Consider the following 21,933-nt stretch of genomic DNA (forward strand, 5'->3'; position numbering starts at 1 on the left):
CTTGATATCCTTTATGTATGTCAGTGTATTTATGAGTTGTGATTGCTACTCTTGGTTGTCAACCTTATGTACCTTTGAAGACCCTCTGGTGAGGAGTTGCCTCTAGAAGATCAGCCTGTGGGCATCTCTATAGGGCATTTTCTTAAAGGTTAATTGATAGAAGAGGGATATGCCCAGTATAAAGCCTCTCCTAACCCAGTGTGTTCCTGAGTTGTATGGGGAAGTTAGGTGATGTTCCTTGGTGATTTCTGCTTTCCATTCCTGTCTCCAAGGTCCTGTCTTAAACTTTTGACTTGGCTTCCCTAGATGATGGGCTGCAGCCTCTGTGCCAAATAAAGCTATTCCTCTCTCCAGCTGCTTTTGATTGCTGTGGTGGTTATCACAACAGAGCATGAGTCATATAAAATGTAAGTAATATTTGTATTAGACTGCTTTTGATATAAACCCAGAGTATCATGCTATATAATGAGTTAAGTCATGTCCTGCTCATACTGTGTTCAAAGCACATATTTGTACTTTTTGGATGACATTTGTAGCTTGGTTTATCACACAAAGAATCCTATTTATACTCTGTGCATTCTGATTCCTCACTGTATTTACTTCCCATGAGTTTGATGCCATGGAATTGCTTAGTAAACCTGTGTTTTTCCCAAGAAGTATCAAAACAAATCATTGACATGCATAAAAGGATAAGAAATCATAATACATATCTTAACTATTTATGTTTTAATTGTGTATTGTATGTTTATGTGCACACATACATGGTATAATACTCTTGTTGGAGTCAGATGCCAGCTAATGGGAAGTGGTTGACTCTTTTCAATTGTATGTGATTTCTGAGTATTGAATGAGGTAGTAGTCATGCTTAACAAGAAGCTTCCTTCCTCACTGAGCCATCTCACTGATCAACACTACTAAATTTAAGAAAACAAAATTGAGAAGTGATTTTAGACATTTGTATGTTTTGTTTTACAAAAAAGTCCTGGGAACTGGTGTTTTCTCTGTAGGTCTTTTAAATCATACATTATTGATTCAAGGATATATTATGGAACCTTGCTTGAGATTGATCTCAAAAGAACCTACTCATAGATTCCAGAATTAATCTTATTCTTCTTCAACCTAGAATAATGTTTGCTCTATGTTTTCCTTACATTCTCTGAGGTTGAAACTGGTTTCTACAATTAGACATTTGAATTTCCTCCTCTCTTAAAGTCTCTTAATTTGACCTAGTTTCTTTCTTTTAATACCTATATACTTTACTGCCCAAAGATCACTTAAGTTTATATTACTATCATAGGTAATTGCATTTTTAATTTATTCATTACATAAAAGTTTTTTAGTGCATAATATGTATAAAGTTTTACTTTAAATGCTCAAGAAAATGTATTAAACTCGTACCTTCAAGAAATTCCCAATCTAGGCATTGAGAACAGACTTGAGATATATTTTGACAGTAGCATGTGATAAAAAGCTGCTATCCTCAACAATAAAAGGACTTCAGGGGGAATCACTATCCCTGAACTCAAGCAGTATTACAGAGTAATAGTGATAAAAACTGCATGGTATTGGTACAGAGACAGACAGATAGACCAATGGAATAGAATTGAAGACCCAGAAATGAACCCACACACCTATGGTCACTTGATTTTTGACAAAGGAGCCAAAACCATCCAATGGAAAAAAGATAGCATTTTCAGCAAATGGTGCTGGTTCAACTGGAGGTCAACATGTAGAAGAATGCAGATTGATCCATGCTTATCACCCTGTACAAAGCTTAAGTCCAAGTGGATCAAGGACCTCCACATCAAACCAGACACACTCAAACTAATAGAAGAAAAACTAGGGAAGCATCTGGAACACATGGGCACTGGAAAAAATTTCCTAAACAAAACACCAATGGCTTACGCTCTAAGATCAAGAATTGACAAATGGGATCTCATAAAACTGCAAAGCTTCTGTAAGGCAAAGGACACTGTGGTTAGGACAAAACGGCAACCAACAGATTGGGAAAAGATCTTTACCAATCCTACAACAGATAGAGGCCTTATATCCAAAATATACAAAGAACTCAAGAAGTTAGACCGCAGGGAAACAAATAACCCTATTAAAAATGGGGTTCAGAGCTAAACAAAGAATTCACAGCTGAGGAATGCCGAATGGCTGAGAAACACCTAAAGAAATGTTCAACATCTTTAGTCATAAGGGAAATGCAAATCAAAACAACCCTGAGATTTCACCTCACACCAGTGAGAATGGCTAAGATCAAAAACTCAGGTGACAGCAGATGCTGGCGAGGATGTGGAGAAAGAGGAACACTCCTCCATTGTTGGTGGGATTGCAGACTGGTACAACCATTCTGGAAATCAGTCTGGAGGATCCTCAGAAAATTGGACATTGAACTGCCTGAGGATCCAGCTATACCTCTCTTGGGCATATACCCAAAAGATGCCTCAACATATAAAAAAGACACGTGCTCCACTATGTTCATAGCAGCCTTATTTATAATAGCCAGAAGCTGGAAAGAACCCAGATGCCCTTCAACAGAGGAATGGATACAGAAAATGTGGTATATCTACACAATGGAATATTACTCAGCTACCAAAAACAACGAGTTTATGAAATTCGTAGGCAAATGGTTGGAACTGGAAAATATCATCCTGAGTGAGCTAACCCAATCACAGAAAGACATACATGGTATGCACTCATTGATAAGTGGCTATTAGCCCAAATGCTTGAATTACCCTAGATGCCTAGAACAAATGAAACTCAAGACGGATGATCAAAATGTGAATGCTTCACTCCTTCTTTAAAAGGGGAACAAGAATACCCTTGGCAGGGAAGAGAGAGGCAAAGATTAAAACAGAGACTGAAGGAACACCCATTCAGAGCCTGCCCCACATGTGGCCCATACATATACAGCCACCCAATTAGACAAGATGGATGAAGCAAAGAAGTGCAGACCGACAGGAGCCGGATGTAGATCGCTCCTGAGAGACACAGCCAGAATACAGCAAATACAGAGGCGAATGCCAGCAGCAAACCACTGAACTGAGAATAGGACCCCTGTTGAAGGAATCAGAGAAAGAACTGGAAGAGCTTGAAGGGGCTCGAGACCCCATATGTACAACAATGTCAAGCAACCAGAGCTTCCAGGGACTAAGCCACTACCTAAAGACTATACATGGACTGACCCTGGACTCTGACCCCATACGTAGCAATGAATATCCTAGTAAGAGCACCAGTGGAAGGGGAAGCCCTGGGTCCTGGTAAGACTGAACCCCCAGTGAACTAGACTGTTGCGGGGAGGGCGGCAATGGGGGGAGGGTTGGGAGGGGAACACCCATAAGGAAGGGGAGGGGGGAGGGGGATGTTTGCCCGGAAACCGGGAAAGGGAATAACACTCGAAATGTATAGAAAAAAAAAAAGAAAAATAAAATTAAAAAAAAAAGTATAACCAAGATTGGTTATGGGACTGAAAAAAAAAAAGAAATGATAGGAAAACAGGGTAAGAATCAGGAAGAGGCATGCAAAGAAGGTTGAAGAGGCTGGGTTGGGTGACTCATATGTGTAGTCTTAGCAACCCAGAGGCTAAGACTGGAAGGTTTCTCTCAGTTTGAGATCAGCTATACCTACATTAGTTCTTGGATAGTCTTACATACAAGGTAAAAACCTCCCTTGATTTCATAAATGAATGAATGAATGAATGAATGTATTCCTGGCAGTTTCATAACTTATGCAAATTGGTGGAAGCTAAAAATGCCCTTGGGTTTGTGTTTGCATGTATTTCCAGTGGGACACGGTGGCTGTCTAGGCACCATAGAGGGCTGGGGACACAATGTCAATGTCTTGCTTACTCCTTTGTAAATTTGGACTTCATGCTATAGATGATTAGACTGATGGAAGGAATTTGAGCAGAGATATCAGAGTTAGCACATAGTGCAATTTACATCTTCAAGTATACATGCATTTCAACTAGTGTTAGCAAAACCTCATTGTTTGGGCTTTGAGTGTAGAGTGCTTGACACTTATGGACTTTGTGAGGCCAATTCAGTAACGTGAAAAATGAGGAAGAAGAAATAATTGGCTTCGTCATTAAAAAGTTGTGAAATCAAAATGGGAATCGCCAAAGTATATGGCAGGGTGTATAGAATGTATAAGGCCCTGGGTTCAACCCTTGGCATAACACATATGATAGTAATAATAATAATAATAGTAGTAGTAATAGTAATAATAATAAATATTAATTAGATGCTTGCCAATCATGAAATTTTTGGAACTATATTAACTATTTATCTACAGAATAACTCTTAGTTTCATTCAAGTTTCAGTAAGTAGGAAGGGTTTGTAGGACATGCACAACATCTGCCTCCTTTGGTCTCTTCAAGTCCATTCCCTGGGTTAGATACTTTCTCTTTAGACAAGATGCAAGGAAAGCTCCATGATGTCCCTGGGAAATCTCTGGGGATTCAAGGTCTTATAATTATTTTAAGGACTATTCCCCAGCTCAGTCATTACAATGGCTATTCTCATTAATCAAAACTGCACTCTCGTTGAAAGTAGATGTTTCTTCGTTCTTTGCATGGAGTGCTTTTAGACCATTGGTCTGTGTGAAAAGAGAGGTTTGTTCAGTTTCATTTGTGTTCACATTTGAGAAATTTATCTTTGCTACCCGTCAGCTGTGTCTGAAGTTGGAATTGAAAGGGGAGGGTGGAGAAAGAAAGAAACGGGGGGAAGACTGATGAGAAAAAAATGTCAATTTAGAAAAGCATTATACACAGTATTGGGAAGCCACAGAAACAAGAAACAAATATACACTAGCAATTAATTAAATTTGAGACTGAGAATGAAAGCCTTCCCAGTGACTTGTACTTTGTGTGACATGCTAAGGTGCTACCTCAAAGGGGACAAAACTGCATTTATTTGTTCAAGAAGTATTAAGTGCACACTTTACTTTTATATCCATATGAATAGACATTTGCAATCTGTGAACAGCTTGATTTCCATTGGGGAGAGTAGTAAACAAACAATTAGAATGTGTTTTGATAAGAATGCTAACAGCATCGTGCCTCAGAAATTAGAGGAGCTCAGAAGAGGAACCCGTGTGGCTCTGGGTAAAATGGGTACATGATAGCCTCTGGAAATCCAGACTCCAGACAGGACCTGTGATTGGTGAGTAAGTACCGATTGTGTTGTCTGTGATGTGAAAAGGGCTGTTAGTCCTGTAGAGTTAAAGGGCTAAGGAAAGGACTTGCTTTGATGCAGGAGTTTAGTTATTAGTTGATTGGTGTAAGGGGACATTGTGTAGCATTCCATTTACTGAAATACTCTGCTAGATGGTGCTCCCAAGCGACTGTAATGACCCTGAGGAATTCTTACTGCCTAGTGATGTTGCAGCCAATCACTGTGTCATGATGAAATTCTCAGATACTGCTGATGATACCGGGATAAACAGACCTACTCTGCTTATGTTCTTACAAAAACCTGGCTTATCCAATGATAGTAAGTAGCACTTGATAATGTCAATAAGCAACTACATTACTGGCTGATATATTTACTAGATGGTTTGTTATTACTTTAGAGTCTATTCTAATTATTTTTGAAGGAGTTTGGTACACAACAATATGACATGGCTGCTAGCAGCTTCCCAGATGTCCTGTCTATTGAGTCTCGTTGCTGCATCGTTTTCAGCTGTGCTTGATTTACTCTTTAATCTCATGTTGTTTTGCTCACCATGTGCCTAGTAGTCATCAGCTACTAAATATTACGTTATGCACGACATGACAAAGCTATCAAAGGATGTGTTCCTCAGAACGTATTCTGACTATAAGCAGACTGGGAATAGGTAGGTCACATGGGATAAACCCCTCAAGAGAAGGTTAACCCGTTAGTTAGCATTTATGGGGTAAGAAATGCAGGCATGGGGAATGAGTTAGGTACTGAAGCAAGTTCTCCAATGTCACCCCGTGCTTTGATGACATCCTATGAACATGACATCATTTCAAACTATATGTAGTTATATTTGCAAACACAAGTTAAGACCATGTTTTAAAAGCATCACTATTATCCCTGCCCCTAAATGTAAGAATATCGAAGGAAATCCCTAATGGGTACTTTTATTTTCAAATATATTTAGTTTGTAAATCTAAGCTTTAATAACTCTACCTTCCCCATGACAGCTACTAGTATCATCATTAACACTGATCAAAAGAGATATCTGGGTTTTCGGATTTGCGAAGGGAAATAAAATGAGATAATTTGCAAGATGTAGTACCAGAAAAGTCATTCTCAGTTATTCTCATGGGTCCCATAAAAATGCAGCTGACAAAAATCAAATAATTAAAGCATTAAGATATGCAATCATTCACTGCATTTAATAATTGCATTTAGTAGTCACTACAGATACTTGTACCACACCACAGATGGAGGGAATAGTGATCCAAAATGAAGCAAAATAAAATGGTCAAAAGAAAATCTAGGTTCTGGAAAGGCATAGCTAAGGGGCAAGGGCTGGGTGTGGTTTTCCTGCCATGGTTTCTATGACTTTTCTGTAGGGAAAGTCCAGTAGTACACTTTCTGTTCATTTCTGTAAGATCTACCTGCAGGAGCTTGAAGAAGTTTAACCTTCAGGGTGAGAAGAATTCTTTCTGAGGTGGGGGGGGGGCATTTGATAAGACTAAAATTATCTTAAGTCATTGTGACTAAGAGAGTCTTGGTTAAAAATCAAATAAGACTGGAAAAGGGTTAATTATAGCCCTCAATACAAAGCTGATACAAACATTCCATAAATGGTTTCTTTTTTTCTTTTTTTTTTCAATTTTCATGACACTCTGCAAGGTAAGTAATAGCACTCATATTTTATCGATGAGAAATCGAGGCAGAGAGAAGTTAATAAATTATCCAGGTTGACAGAAAATTTACCAGGGTTGTCTCTTTCATTTTCGGTTTTATGCCTGGACCAGTGAACATTCTCAATAAATATTTTTGAATGAACGAATGACTGAATGAAGTAATAGAGTGGTCCCATTTAGATATGTGCCATTTTAAAGGTCACTTTTTGTTCTGGGTTTTACTCTTTATAAGTAAATGTATTGCTGTCTTCTCTCATAAAGGAAATGTCCCTCAGAGGCGTCTAAAATAAAAATTATGATGCATTAAATTGAATGCAGAAGATGCCTCACTGAATAAAGTGCTTACCATACAAACATGAGAACACAGTTTAGATCTCCAGCACCCATGTAAAAGCTGGGTGCAGAGGCAAATGTTTGTAACTCCAGTGCTGAGGAGCCAAGACAAGAAGATCCCAAGCTCATTGGCTAGGTAGCCTACCTAAGATAGCTAACTGCAGACTCAGTGAGAGGCACTATTTCAAAAAATAAGGTAGATAGCATTGGACAATATTTGATTTTCACCTCTGGTCTCCACATGTACATATGATGCACACAGAAGCAGACACTGTACACATACAGCCACAATAAAAACATATGCTACAATTTCAGAGGATCTGCTTTGTAAAGTGAGAAGAACAGGGTATAAGATGCTCTCCATAGGGGTTGGGGATTTAGCTCAGTGGTAGAGCGCTTACCTAGGAAGCGCAAGGCCCTGGGTTCGGTCCCCAGCTCCAAAAAAAAAAAAAAAAAAAAAAAAAGATGCTCTCCACGGTGGCACTCAGAATACCCAGATCTGAGCTCTACCTGTCTTTCCGGAGCTAATCGGTTTGTCTGAATATGAGTGGAGTTTTAAGCTGATCCATTAATAAGCCATTCTGAGCATTCTCCCCTATGGATCTTTTGACTCCCCCACCTCTCACTCTTAAATTTCTCCCTAATTCTCTAGGTTCCAAAAAAAAATCCATTCAAATATATGTACCTGTGGAGATCATAGGCAGCATCAAGAAGAGTGTTACTTTTAACAAGGGTCAAAAATATATAATTCCTTCGATCACAGAAAGGACAAAATTTTGCTAATTTATCATGGATAGAACAAAGGCAGGAAGAAAATATTTTTGCCATAATCATGGATTCCCAAAGGAAGCTTTACAAGGAAGGTAAAACAGGACCCTTTTTGTAGAGAGAAATTCACTTCCATACCCTCAGGCCAAAGACAAACTCACAAACCAACAGGAATGGAATGAGGAAAGCGAAGTCCTCATAAAGGGCCCCTCACTTGGCAGCTTGTCCACCTGCTAGGCTGCCCAGCAGGTAACTGTGGTTCTGACTGGTATCTACGAAGGGTCTTCAAGTCAATTATTATAAAGGATGCTAAATCTAAAGTCCCTTTGACTGTTTCTTTACTCTATGTTCCCAGGAGACAGAAACAGCTGGTATGTTTGGCTTATATGAAGGTGAATTCAAGGTAACAAGAAGAATTTGAAATTCTGTATGAAAGAGATGTTCCTATAGAAATACTAGTACAATGGGAGAAGACATAGACACAGTTAGGCATGGGATGAAGTCATAGTACAAAATGATGCTTTTCTGGTAAACCTCTGGCCCAGCACTTATTATTGTATTACAAACATCTCTGTTTGAATGCTTTGTCCAAGCTGTTGGCATTACTTTGGGAGGTTATGGAATCTTTAGGAGGTAGGATAACATTTGAAGAAGGTGTTTCCTTGGAATGTTTGCCTTGAAAATGCAGTATAGCCTCCTTCCTTTCTGAGCTCCCTGATTTCCTCACAGTGGAACAAGCGTGTGCTTAGCACACCATCTCCTACAGACCTCACCCTTCTTGCCATGTCTTCCACACCACAACAGACAACCCATGCATCAAAACGAATCTTTGCTTCCTTAAATCATTCCTACCCGTCAATGGCAAATGTAGCTAATACAATGGTGCCCTAGAAATGTTCTGCAATCGCCACCCGTCTCCAGCAGCCTAGAAGCACAGCCTACTTTGCGGTCATGAATCCGGAGCTCTCTAGATAGAAAAACAGCATCAGTGCAATCTGGTGTTTGGATAGAGAGCGCAGCAGCAGAGACAACGAAGGAGGGAGGCGCACATCAGAACACCTGCTCCAAGATACCACCTGAGAAACAGCCGTGCGCTCACAGGATGGGAACATCTGTGCACAGCTCCAGATTCCAAGAGCTTTGAAGCGCAGGAGGGAGGAAACCGGAGTGGGGAGGAGGGCAAGGGGGAATCAGACTAAAAGGAAGTAAGAAATTAAATGAATCAGATAATGTAGAAGGAGGTGTTGGGAATAAAGATGTCTGTAGAGGTTAAGGAAAGAGAGCGGGCTGCAGATAAACTATTCATAAGGAGATGACTTTGAGTACAAATGGTGAGCGTGGCTCTTCTAGAGGAGGGATCAGCACTCTGTGCTCTGACACAGTAAGAGTGTGCATAAAAAGTCACAGTCTACTGCTGGATGCTTAGGTAACGCAAAGCCACAGATTGTGAGCAGTTTGAAAGCATCTGGCTCTCTGCCCGGTGAGGAAGCTATGGCACTTCTCAGGTGCCAGGTCTTTGCAGCATCTACAGCATCAATGGTTTCCTCGTTTGATACTTTGACTTCTAGAACTCCAGTCACCCTTGGTTTTTCCATTCCGTTTTATGTTTGCTTTCTTTCTAAACCTGTATGAATCACTCTTGGGTCTGTTGTTATGTATTTAATTTGAGACTTTGCTCAGGTTACATTTAAATGAAGTCCCCAGATACTTTTATAGGTAGGAGGTCTAGAAAGAAAAGGTAAGGGATTCTAGTCAAAACTATAGCCTTTCCACTCACAAGTCTGCTGTGTGTGTTTACGGTGGGCATTTGGCCTTGAGGATGGAGTTGTAGAATGGGAGGCCATTTGTGTTGAATCTTGAACGTTGAATAGGTGTTTACCAAATGAAACAAACACGTGACTAGAAGAATCATGGAAGCTTGGAGGCTGTTTTGAGTATGGGGAGTGTGTTATATACAGAGTCCTTCAATTCAGAATGAGGCTGGTTTCTTGTGCTTGGCTATAACGTTTCTGTAGATTCTGATAATGTGTTCTGGAGGAGCAGTTATGGTAAAGATGCTTGATCTAAACAGTTTGTGATGCACACAGGCTACTTTGTTACTATACAGAAGGGGCTATCACTTGTTTATGTACTGTTATGCTCCATATGCTGGTGAGTTAAGGTTTACAAAGGGTTCCTCCTGCCTAGGGAAGTCGTATTTAATATGTTTCATCCATTAATTTGTGGTAATAGTAAACCATATATATTTTTTAATGAAGTGTTTGATGCCTTCTTAATGTATACAGCATTTATAATGTTGCTAAAATGTTATCAAAGAATCACAAAAATGTGAGTCAGGAATGTGCCTGTCCTCTAACAGTGTTGGGCAGCCTGGTAAAGCCAGTTAGCTCTGCAGTGGGGCCCAGAGAGGACAGAAGATGAAGGCAAAGGTAAGAAGGTAGGAACCAATTGGGGTCCTCGCAGGGATCTCAGTGGTAGGAATAAAGAATGCTGGAGACACCAAGTTCAAGAGCTTGCTTTCATTTTCATGCAGTTGGAAATAGAGAACACTGCAGGTGGACATTCTTTACTGAACAGGGACTTTGGTAGAAATTATTTGAAGGGCAGACAGTCAGCTGCAGGACATCATAGATACCTTATTGTAGGGCAAGAAGACTTGAACTCACCTAAATATATAGAGATACAAAAGAAAGATGCTTGCAAAAGTCAGATGTCCTTAGTTCCTGAAAATGGCAACAGACTAAATGTAGGAAGCCAAGGAAACTGGAATCTGGGCAAACCCCTCAGCTTCTTGGCTGCCAGGACCCAGCGGGGAACGACACTGCTCAGTGCTCTCTTGTTGTTAATCATTTTTCTCATTTTCCCTAGTTGTTAACCCTGGGACCATACTAATCAACTCCTCGTTTCCCCGGTACCCGTGGCCTGCCCGTGGCTTACATGGTTCTCTGGTTATTACATGAGAGTTTAATCATTGTCCAAACCCAGCTCCATGTCTTCCTTGCAATTTCACCCTTGATTCAGTTTGTGTTTTCCAAGGAAGTGTAGCTGCACAGAGGTGGAAAGAATCTGTTTAGAGAGAAGATAGATGGGAATGGGAAGCCTCGTCAAGAAGAAAGATAGGACGTGGGGGTGATGTATAGAAGATTTTCTTTTTCCTGATCCTCGAGATAGAAATGAAAAAAAAAATCCCAGAAAGTAAAGGGAAATCGGCGCTACGCTTACACATTGCTGCATCCGTTCTTCATCCCTCTGCATGAGGATGAACCTGAAACTGGGAAGCAGAAGAGCCTTTAAATGAAAAACCCCAGAATGCGGAAACTTGATATGCCAGAGGGAATTATTCAGAAGTCGTGTTTACTTTCCCCTCTGTCCCTCTCAGAACCACCTGCCTCCCACTCTAAGACTCCCTCACATTCAGAAACGGAGCAGAGGAGGTCACCCAAGTCAGCCAGGGCTCTTCAGTCACCAGGAGCCTCCATGCTGACCAAGTCACTTGAGGTATTACTCGTGCCCCCACTATATAAAATCGTAAAATGCACTCCTCAGGGACCAGCTCCTAAAATCTTAAGGGAATTTATGAATTTGTGATTTACGTATTTAAATTTTCTAAAAACAACAACAAGAAGCCCTGCCAAGTATTCTGACTCCCTTCCCCCAATCAATACTTGATGGCAGTCACTGGGCTATTTTCGGCTAGCATATAACTATTCTATTCTTTTTCTCATCTCTAAATAAAAGCATGTGTATCTTGACTGCATTTTCCGTGTCAACAGCCATTTCATGTTGCTCCCTTGAAACCAATCTCCTCAAAAGTACAGTTTCTGACTTACACTGTCCTTAAGATTTTTTTTCCCTTTTCAACACCCAAATTAGGCTTTCACCTCAACCACTTCAATGAAAATGCACTTGGCAAGATCGCCAACAAGAACTCCTGTTTTATAACTCCAATAATTACTTCCTCCTCCTTGCCCTCCTGGCCTCTGAGCAGCTTCTGATACAGCCTTTTATCTTTTCCCATTGCACACACGGTCTTAATTTGGCTTCTAAGTAAGATATTTTCTTCCTGTTTCCCACCAACTTTACAAGCTTATTTGCAGCCTTGATCAATGGTTATTTTCTGGTGGATTTCATTTGTTGGTTTGTTTAGTTGTTGTTTTCAATCTCTTTCTCTCAGCTTTGTGTGTGTGTGTGTGTGTGTGTGTGTTTGTGTGTGTGTGTGTGTGTGTGTGTGTGTGTACATAGGTATAAATTCACCTTAGTGCACATGTAGAGATCAGAGAACAAACTCAGATGTTGGTCCTTTTCTTTCACCTTGAGGCAAGGTAACTCACTGTTGTGTATGCCAGGCTAAGTGTCCCATGTGCATCCAGAGATTCTCTTGTCTCTGCATCCTGACTACTAATAGGAGCTCTGAGATTACAGAAAGACACTACTATGAACAGCTTTACTTGGGTTCTGCAGAACTGAACTCAGACGACCCAGCATCTGAAGCCTCTATTGTGCTTCAAGTGCTTAAACACTTAGCTGTGGTTTTCTGATTGCTTGCTTGTCTGAGACAGACCCTGACTCTAGATGTAGCCCTGTAGCCTAGATTGGCTCTGAACTGATAGAATCCATCCCTGCCTCAACCTTCTAATGTTAGAATTATATGTATGTGCTACTATACAAGACTAATACCTTCTCTTCTGTCCCACTAGTCAGAACTTGGAGCTTTTATGCTCCATTGACACTCATCTCCCTGTGATCTCAGCCAATAACACAATTTTCCATACCATTCACAAAATATGATTTCTAAATATTGACTGTGACAAGACTACCATTGCCTTTCCACAGGCTATAGCATCCTTGATCCCTCTCTTACACAGTCCTCCTTCATTACTAGGTTCCAGGGGCTCTACTGTTGAAATCTATCCACTATCAGACACTCGCAGACACCTCTTGTCCAAGTCATTGTTTTGTGTTTGCATTCCTGGGCTACAACCTGTATTTCCAAGTCACAGAGAAGGGATACATCCAACTGTGGTTACAGGAGGCAACAGGCATCTGCAGATGCTTTGGCTATTGTCTCAGCGAGCTGAGAATGGAGTAGAAAATGCATGGCTGTTGTAGAGGTGGGCATGCGCCCAGAAGCTCACACTAACACTTTTATCTCTGACCCTTAGCCCCATTCCTCATACTTTGTGTCTGGCTGTGAGCTACAGAAATCTGACTGTTGGCTCTACATCTCCCAGATATTCTTGTCCTCTGAGTTATAGAATGGGAGACATGGACGGTATGTCAGAGGGAAAGGAAAATGAAAGAGTCTGGTTCATCTCATCTGTCCCCTGTCACGTTGCTGGACATCTATTTGACAATGACTGTTCCTTGGCAGTCATGGCAAATCTTCTTGGTTGTGTAGATGCTACCCTTCATGCTTTAGAAATACCACTCACTCCTCTGCTGTGGTGCCTGTACTCATACTTCGTCAGTGCTACCAACCATTTCTAACTCCTTCCTTGTGTTCATTCTTTCGAGTAAACACTCTGAGATACTTCTCTATCTCCAGGTAGGAGCCTAACCAGCATGTGTAGAATTACTTTTTTCATTATTAAATAACAAAAAATCTTAATGTTAATCAGATTTTATGACCAAAAGGAACTATTATAAGAGAGCTCACAGCAGTGTAGGAAGTTCATCATTGTGAATGAGACAAAGATGTATCTGCTCTCTGAGCCTTGGTAAGAGTGAGTAAAAAGAATTTAAATTGTAGAAGTGAAACAAATACACAAATCTGGACTGAGTAAACATGAGCGTCCTTAAGCACAAGGTCACAAGATAGTCTCCACTAACATTTTGGGGAACTTATTTCAGGGAATTAAATCTTTATATCATTTTATTTCTCCTGATGTTTGAAAATATTCTTATTTCTTAATACAAAAGAGGATATTATCAGAAAATTGGAATATGGAACAAATACAAAGAACAACAACTAAATCCTAAGTTCTGTCACTTCAAGATAAGTTTGAATAAAATGTCTTTCCATCAGACAGCTGCCATGCACCATTCCTTTGGAATTTAGAACAGTTTCTGTCTTACGTTCATGGTGTTTTGAAGTGCGTATACATCAGTTACAATTTTCAGGGAAGAGGCAATTAAAAAAAGTCTGTAGCATTGACTGCTTGCTGTATTTTATTGTTCTCTCTCATCTTAATGTAAAGAACATTTATTCTAACCATTAGTATTCAAATGAGCAAAATCGGTTACTCAATTATCTGGATATTTAGCCTTCTTTTATATTCTTTTTGTATTGGCTCTGTGCAAATTCACTCCCATAGAAAGACAAGGCTTATCTGGTCGTCTTCTTGGTAAAATATGCTGTTACCATTGTCCACAGTGACCACAGGGCCACTGAATCTTGGTGGTGGCCTGGGGGTGCGTTGGGGATGAGTGTGGGGGTTGGGTGTAGAGTAGGAGGGTGGGGTGTAGGGATATAGTGGTAATGTGAACTTCTAAGAGAAGAGCAGAAGAAGGTAAGGAGGAACTGTCGAAAAGAAAGCAGCTCTAATGTTTACTTGTCAAGTGTAGGAGGAATCTTCACACATACCTGAACTGAGGCTGGATTTGTGGTACAGCTGAGCAGCAGAAGTCTCCAGATCTTTATTTTTGTTTTTTAATTATCACTCTCAAAATCAAACATAATTTTGATTTCTCCTGAGTCATATGCTATCTTTTTAAAATAATTGTTTCTGAGAGGATAATTGTGCTCATTCTCTCTGTTCAGATCTCTTGGTGGCTCAGCTCTTTCTCTGCTATTTTATAAGACATGGAAAATGATTTATTTGTGTTTACAAAATTGTGCTTCAATTCTTCCTCAAGTTTTTAGGTATTTTAGTTGTTTGACATTAATTTTGTTTTTAAAAACGGGTATATATTAAACTGAGAGTACAAGATAATTCCCAAGGTGTCTCTAAATATGGCCTTTTTCATCCATCTTGCTAATAATGTAGTAAATAAGCCCTGCTAATTAATGATTTTTCTTGTTTCAAGTCAACACTTCAAAATACCTTGACTACTGAGGAAATGGCTAACCAATAACTGCCCCAACTTAAGCACCAGTCCCTGACACTATTGATGCTACTCTGTTATACTTGCAGGCAGAAACCTAGCATAACTGTCCTCTGAAAGGCTCCACCCATCAGCTGACTGAAAGATGTAGATTCCCACAGCCAAACATTAGATGGAGCATTGGCACTCTTACTGAAGAGATAGGGGAAGAATTGAAGGCACCAAAGGGGATAAAGGGGATAGGAACTCTACAGGAAGACCAGCAGAGTCAATTTGGGGCTCTTACTGATGAACCATCAACCAACAGGCATCCATGGGCTTGACCTAGGCACTGTTTGCATACATAGCAGATGTACAGCTTGGGCTTCATGCAGGCCCCCAACAACTGGAGCAGGGGCTGTCCCTAAAACTATTGCCTGTCTGTGGACTCCATCCCCCTAACTGGGCTGCCTTGCCTGACTTTAGTAGGAGAGGATGAGCCTAGCCTTGCAGTAGAGACTTGATGTGCCAAGGTAGGGGGGATACACAATAGGGAGTCTCCCCCCTCTCAGAGGAGAAAGGGAAGGAGTTTTGGAGGAGGGACTGTGTGAGGGGAGGAATGAATGGGAGGTGGGGTGCTGATCTGGATGTAAAGTGAATAAAAAACACGACTATAGATTCAATGCTATTATTTTCTTTAAAGAAAATCTTTACTATGTGTAATCTTCTTAGAGTCAATCTGTTCTCTAGTCCCCTACCCTATCATTTTCCATCTCCATTCTGCTTTCTTCCTTACTGTCTAAAAGATTCTCAACATTTTCGTTAATGTCCAATTTGACTTTTTACCTCATTACAATCAGGCTTTACCGCTTTCAATGTGGGTTTCCATTGGACTTTCTCTTCCAGTTTGGAATGTTGCTTACATTGTTTCTTTCCCATAATCATATGTATGGACTAGCTTACCCTAGAATTCTAATCTATGTTGTGATTTGTTTGTTTCTATTCTACTCCTGTTCCCATCTGCCCCTCTGTTCTGTTTGTTTTGCTTTCAGTTTCCCTTCACTCTCTCTCCTGTCCCCTTCACTCTCTTCTCTGTCTCCTTCTCTCTGTCCTCTGTCCCCTTTCTTCCAATCTCCGCTCTCCTTGCCCTTTCCCGGGCTATAGATGAAACAAAGGATAGAATTTTACCACTTTGCAGTACCTCTCAGATACCACAGTTCTGCTCCTATTATGTATGTATATAAAAAAAAACCCTGTGTAATTCCATTCTGTGGTAAATTTCAGGTAATCATATTTCCTAGCTTTTATGCTAAGTAGTTTTAGAGTTCTGCTTTTTCTAGTCCTTTATATCTTGCTTTGGACATTTGAGTGAGGATCCTTCATATCATATGAGTTTCCCATGATTTCACTTTGTCCACTTGGGTATTATTAAAATGATCTTCTGAGGTGTGCAGCCTGGAAAAAAAAGCTGGTGTTTACAAACTTGGCCCAATGCCTAATTTTTTTTCAAAAGAGGCTGTACTGGGAATAATTCACATTCAATGAACTGCGTCCATTTAAAGTCTACAATCTGATGAGTTTTGACAGAGGCACAGTGGAACCACCAGCCCAGTCAAGATACAGAGCAATTCTGTCAATCCTGCAAACATTTTCTCCTACACCTTTGTAGCCTCTACTTCCCTCTATCATCAGGTTTTTATTTCTGTCACTTTAGATTAATTCTGAATATTTTAAATGCCGATATACACGCAGTCATACAGTACGTAATCTGTGGTGTTTGGTTTCTTTCACTTCTCTTAACGAGTGTGCGTTCCATCCATGTTGTGTGCATTAATACTGTTACCAGAGAAATTTAGGTTCCATTTTCTGGGTTCTTAATCTCCTTAGTAAAAGGATTTAAAATAGAAGGGTAGTTTGAGGACAGGTTTATTAGCGATGAAGTGAAGAACAGTAGGACAAGGTAAGCTGTAAACCTCGGCAGCTGCAAAGAGAACAGAAATGGGGAAGAGGAAGAAAGAAAAAGCTATGTGTTTGTAAGAAACAGCCACATGGTGCGTGGGCAGCTGTCTGATGGAAAGGGGTGGGGAAGGCAGGTTGAAAGCTTTAGAGAAACAAAGTGAGGAAATCCCAAGTGTCCGGGAAAGCATGACCAAGATTTGTCCAGTGTCTGAGAGAGAAAGGAAAAGTTAAACCTTTCTGACTAACTAACCTATCAATACAGGTCACCTGTAAGCAACTGCCTGTTGGAGAGGTTGCTGGGAGAGGGAAAAACAACACATTTAAGGGATAGTTATTCTTCCCATCTTCTTAGCATGGCTTCAGGTGACCCAACTTTTCTGGGAACTGTTAGTCAGGTGATTAAATCCAAACACAGCTGGATTAAAAATGGGACAGTATATGTAATATTTTGGGTAGTTCCTAATGTCAGATTTATACCTGTGGCCAAGAATAGAACATAAGTTCTATTATTTTGAGCAGGAAGGGCTATAGCTTTACCTTAAGGAGCTTCAACAAAGACCAGAAACTTACAGTTTGTGTTTGTATGCACTTGGGACATTTAAATCCAAAGGGATTACCCAACTGAAGATGAATTTTCTATAGTTGTCAGAGAAACAGGAAGTAGAGATTTCAAGCCTTTGTGGCCTGTAAGGCTATTGGAAGAATACTCCATTGCTGTTTCTTGTTAAAACTGTCACTGGTGTTCTATTGCACAGCATGGATAGATAGAGTTCTATTTTCATCAATCTGTTGATGGTCATGTGACTATGAACAACTGGTGATGGGTTAACTGGAGGAAAAATACATCTTGACCATTCTTACACCGGTAACAAAAATGGACTCCGAATTCATTTGGGCATAGGAACCCATAGGACTTCCTAAAAAAGAGAGTAATTTTGTGACTGTCACTTGATGATGATATCTCGAACAGGATGTGAATTATAGAAAAAGCAGTTGATAATAAGGCCGTAATAATTCTTTAAAAATGTCCATAGACCAAGAAAAATTATTTTTAAATCATTTCCTATTAAATGATTTATATAGGACTAGTTAACTCTTAGCAACAACATAATAGGAAAACCATTCGATGGGTAAAGGATTTGAATTGATATCAATGAAGAAATATCTAGTCAATAAATGCATAAAGGGAATCTCAAAGCCATCAGTTGTCAGAAAAACAAAGTAAGTCTATATTTCTTAGACTAGTAAGAATTCAAAAGACAACTGGGTGGTGGTCACACACACTTTCAAATCCTGCACTCCAGAGCAGGGAATCTCTGTGAGTTCAAGGCCAGCCTGGTCTACAGAGTAAGTTCCAGGCCAGCCAGGACAGTGATTCTCTGTCTTGAAAATGAAACAAAAATAAACAAACAAACAAAGCCCAACCAAACATAAAAAGAATTTAAAAGACCAAACAACATCAGATAATAATTAGAAGAATATGGAACCTCCTGAACTTTGACAGACTGATGCTGTAAATGAAAACGGCACAGAGTTTCAGACAGTTTCCAGTATCTAATAACTGTCTGTTAGTCACAGACATCAAAACATAGGTCAATCTGTATACTATCATGCATTTGTGTCCAAGCAGTTCTAGTTACCATAGCTTTAACCCAAACAAAATTTAGCATTATTCAGCAGTACTATTCTTTCTGAATAATATATAAAACATGAAAACATTATACCTGGTAAAAGAAATAAAATAAAGGGTTCAAAATATTATATGATCATATTTACATGGAATTTTATAAGACCCAAACTATTATAACAGAGAGCAGAGCAGTGGGTTCCTGGAAAAGGTCTCTGGGGTAGAAGGTGACAGCAAAAGAATGAGGACATTTTCTGGGTGATAACACTATTGTATATCTTCACTGTGAGCATAGTTGCATGACTTAAATTTCATACCAGGATTCATTAAAATATAAACATATGCATGAATTTTTTCATACAAAATATGTATTAATAAATCTGGGTAAATGTTTTTATTTATGTAAGCATACTATTTTTTGTAATCCAGTTTTGTAAACTCTAATATTAATTTCATCTAACTTTTAGCTTCTGAAATAGAGTTAAAGACAAGTATTCTCCTTTGATATTATTTTTATGCCTTTTGTCTGGAATTCTGGGTTCACTTTGAGCATTGTTAGTGGGAAATTAACCCCTTTTTCCTTGGTTATATTTTCACATCTTTCCCCCCACATTTTTGATATTTTAAAAGAAGTAAGTTTGAAATAGCTGAACCGTTTATATATACATATTCTTTTTTATCAACTATTCATACCATTCTCTTTTTCTTCATTTGTTAAGTTTTAGAAAGGCAATGAAGGGCAGATTAATAGTAATACAAAGTAAAGGAACTTGGTTCTGCTACATGTCTCTGCAGTATGTATGTGCATGTGTGTGCATGTGTGCGTATGTGTGTATGTGTGTGTGCATGTGTGTGTATGCATGTGTGTGCTTGTGCTGAAGTGTGTGTGCATGTGTGTGTATTTTGCATGTGCGTGTGTGTGCGTGTGTGTATGTGTGTGTGTGTGTGTGTGTGTTGCATGTATAATGATAACAAACTCTTGGTGCAGTTTTATATAAAGGTGTAAAGCCTTGTCCAACAGGTAAGATTTGAGTGCATCTCAAAGAAGAGAGGATGTTCTTCTTGGGTGTAGTGTTGGAGTGACTTTTACAGAGAAACTCTGGAGCAGGACTCTGGCTTGCATATCTGAAGCAGACAATTAACCATGGCAGAGTGGTGGAGGGGCGGTGGAAGGCAACAGGAGATGGTTTCAGTGAGAATAAAGGGGAGGATAGTTAGTACCACTTGGACATTGGCAAGGAGAAATAAGATCTTAAGTAATTTATAATCAATCTTCATAAAAGTATTGTTCACTTAAGCAGCATTTAACTTTTTAGTAAGTATGTGCAGAAATGCATTTGGTCTGCCATATAATCAGAATTATGGGACTGGGATAGTGTGGGGCCTTCTAAGCTTTGTGAAGACTTTGTCAGCAATTGCTTTCAAAGTCCCTCTCTGTTCTCTTTTAATCTAATCTTTGTGCTGGAAGCTTTGACTCACTGAATCAATAACATTTATGCTTTTCAAAATTATCTAAATAGTTGGTGTGTTAGGCTTACCTCAAACAGATTCAGGTGATTCAATATGTGATCATTCCATCTGACTGTTGCATCCCAGAATTCTGCAGTGCTACAGCAGTCATTACCATAGCAACAGGTCAGAAAACAACTTTCACTTTTCTGGACAATGCTGAGTCCCACTCTGCTACTCTATCTATCTATCTATCTATCTATCTACTATCTACTATCTATCTATCTATCTATCTATCTATCTATCTATCTATCATCTATCTATCTTAGTCCATTACTGGGTTACTTCAAGTTTGGTTAAATTTATCATATCAGATATTTGGCTACAAATCCCCATTTCTCTCAGTCATTCCTACCCTGTCCTTTGTTTCAGAACTTTTTAGTGTTTTTATGTGGTTATTATCACAGACTCCTCCCTTTTTAGTTTATTACTGTTTAAATAAGGATATTGTGACTTCTATATTTCTATGGAAGAAAAATACTGGTAGTGGTGAATTTATATTTTGTTTCTTTTCTCACCAGTAAAACTTCAATCATAACTATGTATGTCAAATTATGATCAGTTAGGTACCAAAATTGATAATTATATTAAGTATTTTAACATAATATGGAAAGATTGCCTTTATTAATAGAAAATATTTATATTAACCTTCCTTTAGCACTACAGAAAGTGCTTTTATTTCTTCAATGTTATTAAATGTGTTTAATTTCTTCACTTTCATGATTCTAGTAACCAAACATAAACATTAGTCTGGTTCCACCTGCATTTATGACTTGAGCCTGTGCTGGAGCCAGAGGAATTTCCAACATACTGCAAAAGCAAAGATGATTGGTATGAGCCCTAGGTTAATCTTGTATTCATGATATTAATGAAGTTAAGATGAACCTGATGAGGTGTAACTTCTCCGGTTATATTTTTGCCCTGGAGGATACTTAAAAGTAACGTGATGCATATTGCTTTCCCTGAGTGACATGTGATTTGCTTGCTCTGCTCTGGAGAAGGTCCTTGATTCATTGAAAAGGGGCACAGACAGAAGGATCTCTCAAACATTATAAGAACCATCCACCCATCCATCTAATCCTCTACCCCACACAGTATCATTTTATGACTCAGGAAGCTTATTTGATATATATTTCTCCCTACACATTTTAGCTGTTTTAACATCTGATTTATTATTTGAGATTTGCTAAAAATCATCTTAATATGATTTTCTTTGTGTCTTAGAGTAGAATCTTTCCTCCTTTGGGTTCCAAAACCAGCTACTGGCACAAACCACTAGTATTCATGCTTTTGGCTAACACCACAGGTGTTAACATCTAAGCATAATCAAGTCTCCAGTTCTAACCATTCCTATGTCCAAGCTCCTTGTGGGAATTTCTCTTCCTGTTTACTTCTGACTCGCCTTTGATTCCTCCTCTCTAGTAGAATTTATTGCCACATAAACTACAGCAAGATGCTCTGCTTCTTACTGGGGAGGAAAAATATCTGGGGTATAGTTCTCTCTTGCTCCCAATGCAGGCATTGACACAATTCATAAGGGTTTATTAGGAATTGATTTCAGCCATATATATGGCTAGAAACATCATATGGCCCCCAATTTCCAACAGCAATATTAGTTCAGTCCCATGTGTGCTATTCCTGTGTCCTGCTTGTGCCCCACATTTGGTACTGTCCCTCTCCTCTGGCTAGCTCTTGCCACCTAGCATTCTTCTATTACCACATGTAAGGGCATTTCTGTTGTTCGCTAGCAGTGATGCAGCCTGACTGAAGGAACAATTTTTACTTGTTCAGATTTAATGAGCATGTATGTTGTTTGTACCCAATCAATGTTTGTTCAATTATTTAGATCATGCTGGATATGATGCG

The 21,933-nt window shown here is 39.3% G+C and overlaps 1 long non-coding RNA gene across 2 annotated transcripts in view; it reads right to left on the reverse strand.

The window, feature by feature from the left end:
- The window catches only part of LOC120103503 (uncharacterized), a 56,457-nt gene extending 36,315 nt beyond the window's left edge, over positions 1 to 20,142 (reverse strand). The window contains exons 1-2 of one of the 2 annotated variants that reach the window (XR_015622902.1): positions 20,097 to 20,129; positions 17,502 to 17,848 (exon numbers count right to left, since the gene is read on the reverse strand). This is a non-coding gene — a long non-coding RNA (uncharacterized LOC120103503). Of the gene's footprint in view, positions 1 to 11,171; positions 11,221 to 17,501; positions 17,849 to 20,096 lie in introns of both variants that reach the window. The other variant, XR_015622901.1, reaches the window with a different exon arrangement.
- Between the last annotated feature and the right edge of the window lie 1,791 nt (positions 20,143 to 21,933).

This window comes from Rattus norvegicus, chromosome 6 (assembly GCF_021556685.1).
Source record: "Rattus norvegicus strain SHRSP/BbbUtx chromosome 6, alternate assembly SHRSP_T2T, whole genome shotgun sequence".
Taxonomy (NCBI): domain Eukaryota; kingdom Metazoa; phylum Chordata; class Mammalia; order Rodentia; family Muridae; genus Rattus; species Rattus norvegicus.